This window comes from Cottoperca gobio, chromosome 11, assembly GCF_900634415.1.
Source record: "Cottoperca gobio chromosome 11, fCotGob3.1, whole genome shotgun sequence".
NCBI lineage: Eukaryota > Metazoa > Chordata > Actinopteri > Perciformes > Bovichtidae > Cottoperca > Cottoperca gobio.
The window spans coordinates 14,339,104-14,348,185 of record NC_041365.1 but is presented as its reverse complement, the minus strand read 5'-3'; positions in this window follow the sequence as shown (position 1 = coordinate 14,348,185).

The following is a 9,082-nucleotide window of genomic DNA, read 5'->3' as shown; positions in this document are numbered from 1 at the left end:
GGCTTGTGTTAGTGGTTTACCTTGTTTTTTTAAGTTAAAGGGCGAGACCACTCACAAGTTACATTACTTAAAGAATGGTTTTATTTGCCAGTGTTTTGACTCCACTCCAACACAATGGAGGTCATTTTGAAAAATACGATAAATGGTTTAATTGCTGAGTGAGGTCGATAAGAAGATCGATACCGCTCTCAATGTCTGCACGCTCGACACGGAGCGGTTAGCTTAGCATAAAGATGGGAAACAGCGAGCCTGGCTCTATCCAAAGGTAACGCAGTTTGCTTGACTGATTAACACGTTATACATCGTATGTTGAATCTGGTGTAAAAACAAGATACTTGGGGTTCACGGGGAGGGAGTATGTGCTGGACTATTTCTGGATATTCCTGGAGCATTGTTCCACTCAAACCCCCTCGAGAGCCACAAATAATTGTTGTTTTTAAACAAACATGATTTTCCCGTTCGTTTCTCATCTTTGTTGCTAAGCTAACCAGCTGCTAGCTGTAGCTTCATCTGACAGGCGTCTAACTGGCAAATAAAGACATTACCCAAAATGTTGAACAATTCCTTTAAGGTTTGTTAATTAATTGGTAAAGAAAACAAACTCATTAGATCTCTGACTAGACACGCCTGGACGTGTCAGTGAGAACATGTTCGCCGGTATTGTTTTGGTGAATTGATGGCTTAACACACAAAGCTCCAGCAGGGATCAGTGTGAGCGTCGTGGGTGTTGGATGCTACCAGCGGCTGGATGGACAGTTTGTTAGTCTCCCACCAGCCTCCCTCCCTCCCTCCCTCCCTCCCTCCTCCTCCTCTTCTCTCTGTGCTGAAGAGCACAAACTGAGCAACACCAGCACTGCTGCCCACATCTCCTCTGTCCTCCAGCTCTCTGCTTCATGTTGACACACTGAAGGGTTTCGACTGGGCACACAATAAACACACACACAGCCCAGTCCTCACCAACAAGTCATGGTTTTAGCTTTTCCCCACGTCCTGAACTCAGCAGCCTATTTTTTCCTTATTTTGCTTTATCACCTAAACTCTTGATATTTGTTTCTCATTCGCTTCCTATTTGCCGACTTCCTCACTCTCTCTCTCTCTCTCAGCCGGCTCCCCCTCCTCTTCCTCTCCCCCCCCCCCCCCCCCCCTCCGCTTCATGCCAGGTAGATATTTCCTTTATTTCTCAGGAAGTATTTGATAGATCATTTTACGAGGAAATGTATCCGCCAGCAGCTCCCGTCGCCACAGCACAACAACTACTAAATAATCTTCTCCCGACAGATTCGTACCAAAATTTATCGTCGACCATTTGAGAATCTCACTCTCTTGACCTGCCAGTGGCCCTTTCCATTTCCCCTAAAGGCTTTTTTAAAAATGCAAATATTGTCCTCCAATGTTTGGAGCAGCGCCTGGGAGAGAGACCATCTTTATATTTTGTGTTTGTCTGATTAATTGTAGTATATAATTTTTTTCAGAGATGGGGAGGGGGGAAAGCCTTTTAAAACCCAGAGGACAACAAAGACCCCTGATCTTTTTTTTTAGAGATCGGTAACTTCTCAAGAGGAGTGTGGGGTGTTTTTATAGCCAGACAGACAGACGGACAGACAGCTGTCAGTCAAGCCGTCTTACTCACTTGACTGACAGTCCTGCTTTTAAACTCTTTTTTTTTTACCTTTTTTCTTTTTCTTTTCTTTTTTTTTTGGAGAGAGGTCAATCCGAGAGCCCAAATGTGAATCTCTCTCTGCCCCTTGACAAAAGTGTTGTATAGACTCTCATTCTTCAAACCTCTCCTTTGTGTTTTTTTTGTTGTTGTTATTGTTGTCGTCAGACAGCATGGATTAATGACACTTGCAAAGTGGCGCTGAAAAAGTAAATGACATAACCATGAATAAAGGATTGTAAAATATTAATAAAATAAGTACTTTTCAGAAAACTGCACTAGAGTGGTGGTTTGTGATTTCAAATATGTTCACATTAAACATACAGAGGTATAATATGAAATTCTATACAAGTTAAACATGTTCATGGGTTGCAAGAAGGGGAAGGTATTTTAGGATGGAGTAAGAGATTCTTTAGTTTTATTTATGGAGGATGATATTGTTATTTTCTTCAATACAGCAATAACTCAATTCTGTGTTTAACTATTCTAATTGCATCTGTTCAAACGTGATGTTTCAAGTGCATCAGGAGTAAAGTAAGTTCCTTAGTTGACTTGTAACCACCTGTAGTTGTGGTGTAGCCTGTTAGATCGTCGTCCTACAGATGATCCGTCGGACAGATTCAGTGTCGTCAGGACGGTCCTCTAGTGGCCACCTGAGGGCAGGCAGGACGATGAGCAGCTTCCTCTGCTTTCTGTTTCGTGCCTTAAAGGTAACAGAGCGTGTTCTATAGGACGAGACCAGCTGGAGTCAAACATCACATTACTCCAAGCTCCAAAAATATTCTTAAAAGTCTCCAGATTGATTATTTAAAAAAAGAAAACTTTTTAGGAAGACGCTTCACTTCAGTGAGCTATGAAAATTAACTTGCAGAAATTATTCCATCCTGTGTGGGGGTGGAATGTGGTCTGAACAAATATATTGAGTGCAAGTCTCCTTTAATAATAATCCAAGCCACACTGCAGGGTTGGTGCTCAATTAAAATGCATTTATTCCACATGGACAAGTGTTGGACAAATTGAAATTCCTGAACTTGCAGAAAGTCTGAGTTATCTTGAGAAGTGTAACTCACCTGGTGCATGATCCAACTTTTCATAACTGATTAGATAAAATGGACTATTGTGAATGTGTACTAAATTCTACTTCCTGCTTTGCTCTGTGATTCGCACTAATGTAAACTATTGTACACGATTTGTAGATAAAGAGACGAAACTCCAAAAAAAACACCAGTTAGTCCTTTAACACTGTATAAGAGCAAAGTGGCCTATTAAAGTGACAAATGCTTATTAGGGAACATCACCATGTGAAATACAGGAGTTTTAAAACAGATTTTGATACGCTCCCAAAACACGAGCCCAGGGCGTGAAAGTTCAAAGCCACAAAGTTAAATACCAGGCTAATAATTCCTGAGTGTATAATTGTGATTACAACATTAGTCACTCATTGCTGTTAATAGTACCTATAAACCTATAACTCCTATGATACCATTAGAAGTAGTGATATCACATTATAAAAATACTTTATTACACGGAAAAGTCCTGCATTCAAAATCCTACTCCAGTAAAACAACTGGAGTATTAGCTACAAAATGTACTTCAAATATCAAAAGTACACATTATGGGGGAAAGCTTATTTGATTCTGTTTTATTTGTGTCAAATCAATGTAAAGTATTTGTCTGCACTAAAATGCAGTAGAGAAGAAGTATAAAGTAGTAGAAGAAAGTAATACTCAAGTAAAGTACAAGCACTTCAATATTGTACAGAATGCAGTATTAGTAAAAGTGCTTAGTTATCTTCCACCACTGTCCAATACATACTGCACATACATAATGGTCATTTTGAGCTACACATATATTTAAATTATACGTAATGTAACTTTAATTTCTGCCTTTTTCTTAAAGGCATCACAGGGAAATGTTTTATAACAAAACTATTATTCATGTATCCACATCCCACACGTCTCCATTAGAGGAGACACACAAATCTCTGTTCTCACACCGGTGACTCTCCAACTGTGAAAAATAAACGTTAACTCAACTGTGATCCTGCTGCTGCTGCACTTTACTGCTGCACCTGTCACTTCACTGCTGAGCAGCAGGCAGCGTCGTGCTTTACCTTTCATTCTGTGAGTGTGGCTGCATTGTGTGGCGCTGTATGGAACAATAAAGCTTTAATGAAGATTTAGTGGGAGCCGGTTCTCAGGGAAACACATTAACAGGAGCTGCGTTAAGTTTGAGATGTTTTTTTTTTTATCCTTTATTGCTCTTTGGCATGACCTGTCAGCAGAAGTGGGAAGTAACAAAGCACATTGTATTTAAATGTACTCTTTACTTTGCATTTGTGTGATGGATGTAGGTACTAGTTGTTTTATAAATAACATATTTGCCTCCCCAACACTATATAAAGTAGTTTATATAAGCTCTGCTTGCACCTGCTGCAATATCAAATCAAACAGTACAGTACATAAATGTACCTATACAGTAAGTTATGCATTAGTAATGTAACACTCATTAAAAGACCATTTTTCATACTGATTACTTTTACTTTTACTTTTCAATATGTCAAATTTCAAGTTCTGCAAATACTGGCTTTAAGTGATTTTTGACTTCAACACTTTCAACTCTGTAATTCCATCTTGCAGCCAAGTGAAGCATCGATCACACACAGGTTTAAACATAAGATACAATCAACATAATGAAATACAAAACAATTATTGTAAAAACATGTTAAAATGCACCAAAGCTCACAGAACACAAAGTTCAAATAGTAACAGTTTAACATGAAACCTATTTCTACCCTAAAGGCATATTCAAATACCTTGTGTTGTCCAAACAACAGTCCAGAACGCAAAAATAATAAATTTACTGTCATGTAAAGTAAAGAAAACCAGCAAATCTTTACATTTGAGAACCAAGAAGCATTTTTGCATTAAAATGTATTCAATAATGAATCACTTATACAAATATTAGCGATTTAATTTTCAGTCAGATCACACTGCAGCTGAATGAATTTATAAATACATATTAATGCTCACACTATACTTTAACCTGCTAATATAGCATTTATAGGCAGCATATTAATTAATGAAGAGTTTACAATATTGTTATTGTTGTTAGTGGAAGTCATTTTTATGCTGTTATGATCGTGATTTATTACGAATACATCAATATTAAATATATATATGGCACATTTCACAATAGATATGCAACCTCTATCATATACCAAGCCCAATAACACTGACGAAATATCATTTTGTAGGCCCTTTAAAGCACCACAGGTGAATAAAACATGTAACTATAACCATGACACTTCCCCAGTTAATTAACACACTTATTTGTAATACAAGTTTTCTGAAATGTTATATTTGAATATGCAATTGAGGCCATTTTTATCAAATATGTGCCAATTTGCATTACATTTCCAGAACAGGAATCTGAACATTAGAGGAAACCAGGTTCTTGTTTCATTTTGTTGACATATTAGAGTCAAAGGTTTTTACAGAGGGGATTTATGTTTGTGTTACTCCATAAATCTGAAAATCTGAAAAACAGCCATTAAACATTTTTTTTTAATTTGCCATGTTTTTAGGAATGAAATGTTATATAAATCAGGCTCTGAATGATTTAGTTAAAACCTTCAGAATTGAAGTGGAGATTTATGGCTCAGTGTAAGAAAAAACTCATTTGGAGAAAACAGCCTTAGAACATATGTTTTGTAAAATGTAATACATTTTTACTGGAAACAATTATTTAGAGACACACTATCTAATCAAATCCTCAGCATACCTCGTATTGAAAGTGTCTTTTGGACACTTTATGTCCAAAAGACACGTTATGGAAGCAAAATATCTCAAAATTGACCAGTGCATTTATTAAATCTTACACAACTTATAACCAATAAAAAAGTGTTACCATGATTATAAATGAGCAACCTTCAACATCCATTATCATCTTGAAAAAATATAAAAGTGATCGACTGACCCTGTTCTAACATCACTAAAGAGACGGTGGTCTTCCTCACAGTCGCACCTTTATTGTTTCTTCCCAGAACACATTGCAGCTTCCTCTGTCCTCCACTGAGCGGCTCCTTCACAGCTACCAGGAGTTAACTGTGTTGCCAAAGGGCACCTGGGTGGTAGCTGCCCCCCCTCCCTCATATCCCCCCCCCCCCCACCTCTGGGCCTCCACCGCCCCACTTATTTACACTCCGACTGCTTTCATGTGCCTGAGCGACGCTTGTTTACTCCTCACGCAGTTTTACCTCGTGTTAACCGCGACATATGGAGATGTTGCCGCCATATGGTGGTGTTTTGCTGCAGAGACTATCGCTCTTTCTTTTTCTTGGATGACTGGCTGCATGTATGTCACATCATAACATGACTTACCCTGGGTCACCGCCTGCAGGTGTTTATATTTCCTTCTCTTTTTTTGGAGGGGAGATTATAAGGGGTGTTGGCACAAGTGCAAATGTGTGCTTGTTTGTGTAACTGTGTGAATGGGTTCAAGCAATCCTCAAGCAGGAGGAGTGTGTGAGAGAAATTGTGGGGGTGTGTGTAAGAACACTAAATACAGTACAGTGTGTGCACTGCTATTGAAATGCATATGTTGTCTTAATGTTACTGAGGTTACAAAGTAATACTCAAAGCTGTGTATGCATGAGATATGCAGATTCTCGGTCCCCAGTATTGATCCAAAGGTCCAAAAAACACTGGATCCTACATTTCCCATAATGCAACCAGTAGCACATTGTCAACGCAATTTTTGTAAAAACATTCTCCAAGCCCGATCAGAGCAGCTGTTCTCCTACACTGTTCATAGATATTCCTTCAAAAAGCAATGCACAATCATTTGTATTACCCACGTTGTCGTGAGCCAGGACAGGTGACGTATAGGGAGCGTGTGTACTCAGAGGTCAACATTGACTTCTTTGTAGAGTAACGTCTGTACTTTTATTTCCTTAATCTAACCAAGTAATTTTGTTGCCTCAACATGTTCTGCACTGCAGAGGCTTGCACCGGCAAAATGATCACTTGTGTACCTAAACATTCGTAGGAAAAAGCACAAAAAATAACAACATAACTTTTCGTAAGATAGCATACAGACTGTTGTGTGAGGATACGTTGATCGGAGATAGCGTTGGAGACTTAATATATTAATAATAATAACCTTTATTTATATAGCACCTTTCAAACACAGCTTACAAAGTGCTTTCCAATAAGAACATGAACACATTAAAACACAAAGAGAATAAAAGCCAGAAACTAAACACATAATAAAACAAAGAAAGTAAAACTAACAAAATGTAATAAAACCGAGAAAAAAATCACAAAAAATAGCTTTTCAAAATAAGAGTGTAAAAGTGATTTAGTCTTTTGGACCGTATCCACCAAAGCGTATTTTCCTGAGGCCGGCGTATCTTTTTGTGTTCTTTGCAATGGTAGTCAGGGGGCAGATAGCATGTGAAGTCAGAAAGTATTGATCATGTGGATGAGATAGAGGTCACACAATGTCATGTATCAAATTTGACACAAATGGTGTTAAAGGGCAAAAGTACTTATTATGTAGAATGGCCCATTTCATTATATTACTGCATTATAATTAGTGATACATTCATGTGTTCATCACTTTAATGTTGCAGCTACCAGCTGGTAAAAGTGGGGCTAATTATATTTACTTTATATACAGTTAATATAAACATTTGAAATCTGCAAAGTAAGTAACTAAAGTGATCAAGAGTACAATAATTCCCTCTGATAGGTAGCAGAGAGAAGTATGAAGTAGCATACAATGGAAATATTCAAATGAAGTACAATTGCACTTAAGTACAGTATTTGAATAAATGTTCTTGGTTACATTTCACTACTGTATAAAACCAACAGGATAAAGTTAAACTTTCACCATATTTATGCTGAAAACAAAACAACATTATTGTTTCTGAAATTTGACATTTTGGAGCTACAGGAGTGTTTACTTGGCAGGATTGGTGTCTTTGCATATGCTGTGTGTGTGTGTGTGTGTGTGTGTGTGTGTGTGTGTGTGTGTGTGCGTGCGTGCATCTGTGTGCGTGCGTGCATCTGTGTGCGTGTACGTGTGTGTGTGTGTGTGCGTGTACGTGTGTGTGTGCGCGTGTGTGTGTGTGCGTCTGTGTTTGCTCATGTGTATGAATGACGCACTCTCTGCTGGCCAGAGGACACTTTGACTCATCCCTGTCTGTTGACTGTACTGAGGTCTGGCAGGTCCACCACTGAGAGCAGGGCTGCGCCGACAACAGCGTCAAACACACCCCTCCTCCCTCCATCCTGCCCCGGAGGAAGTGATGTAAAGCCGAACATAATGAGAAAAAGAGGATAAAACAAGGAAAACAAAGACCTCATTTTCTTCCTTCTTCTCTTTACGCTTTACATAACACAATGTAACAATGGAACACTCTTTATATCAAAACAGGGAGAAACAAAGTACAGGACAATCAGATTTAGTTTTGTCTCAAATATGAAACACCCATGTCTAAGGAAAAATCTTTTAAATTTCCAAGAATAATTCTCTGGCGCCTAAAGGACGCCATCTTTAATTTGACCTACATTTTCCCGCCTTGACGCTCATCCGTTCATACATGTTACTATAGATTTGAGCATTGGAGGTGGTGGTGTTGCAGCAGACATTGGAAAATGCCCTGAGAAAGTTTCCCAGCCCCACGATCACATTCTCGGCTGCCGGAGACTCTACACAGCTGCTTACTGCGAAAACCTCGGCTCCAGAAATCCTCTGAGCAGCATCTTTTAATGAGACGGTGGGGAGATGGAGATGGGATGGAAGTATAAGATGAGATCGAGAGTTAGTCTGCACCTCAGACCGTAGAGGCTCGTGCTGTGTTGTTCCAGTCTCTGGCCTCTGATTGGTGACATAAAAACAGCCTGCAGGGGAAACTAAACTATGACTCAATCACATCAGAGCGGGACAGCACAGAGAGCAACAAGCTGTCAATCAACCGACTCCTAACGTTCCAATAACACTGAATCATTGTCTTGATTGATTTGGTGACCGTCAACATCATGAGAAAAAATATCTGTAGAATTAAAGACGAGATTTACGTCACCATTTGGTTCATGTACTACATGTCCTGTAACGGCCTCTACAACTTGAAAAGTGTCCAACATCTGAGATACACCAAGATTGAATCCACAATTTAAAACCACAAGCTCTGACAACATGAGCGTCCGGAGTAAAGAACATTGTGGAACATCACGTTGAGTCATCTGAAGACCATTGCTGACAAAGGATTTCAGATTTCAGAAAGGTTTTGTTTTGTTTTGATTGTTATGTGGTTTTGAAATAATGGCTGATAAATGTATTGTGTTCTCTGGTGGATATATATTTTAGCATTTATACTCTTTTCCTTTGTTTTTCCCATTTTTATTCATTTACCAGTCA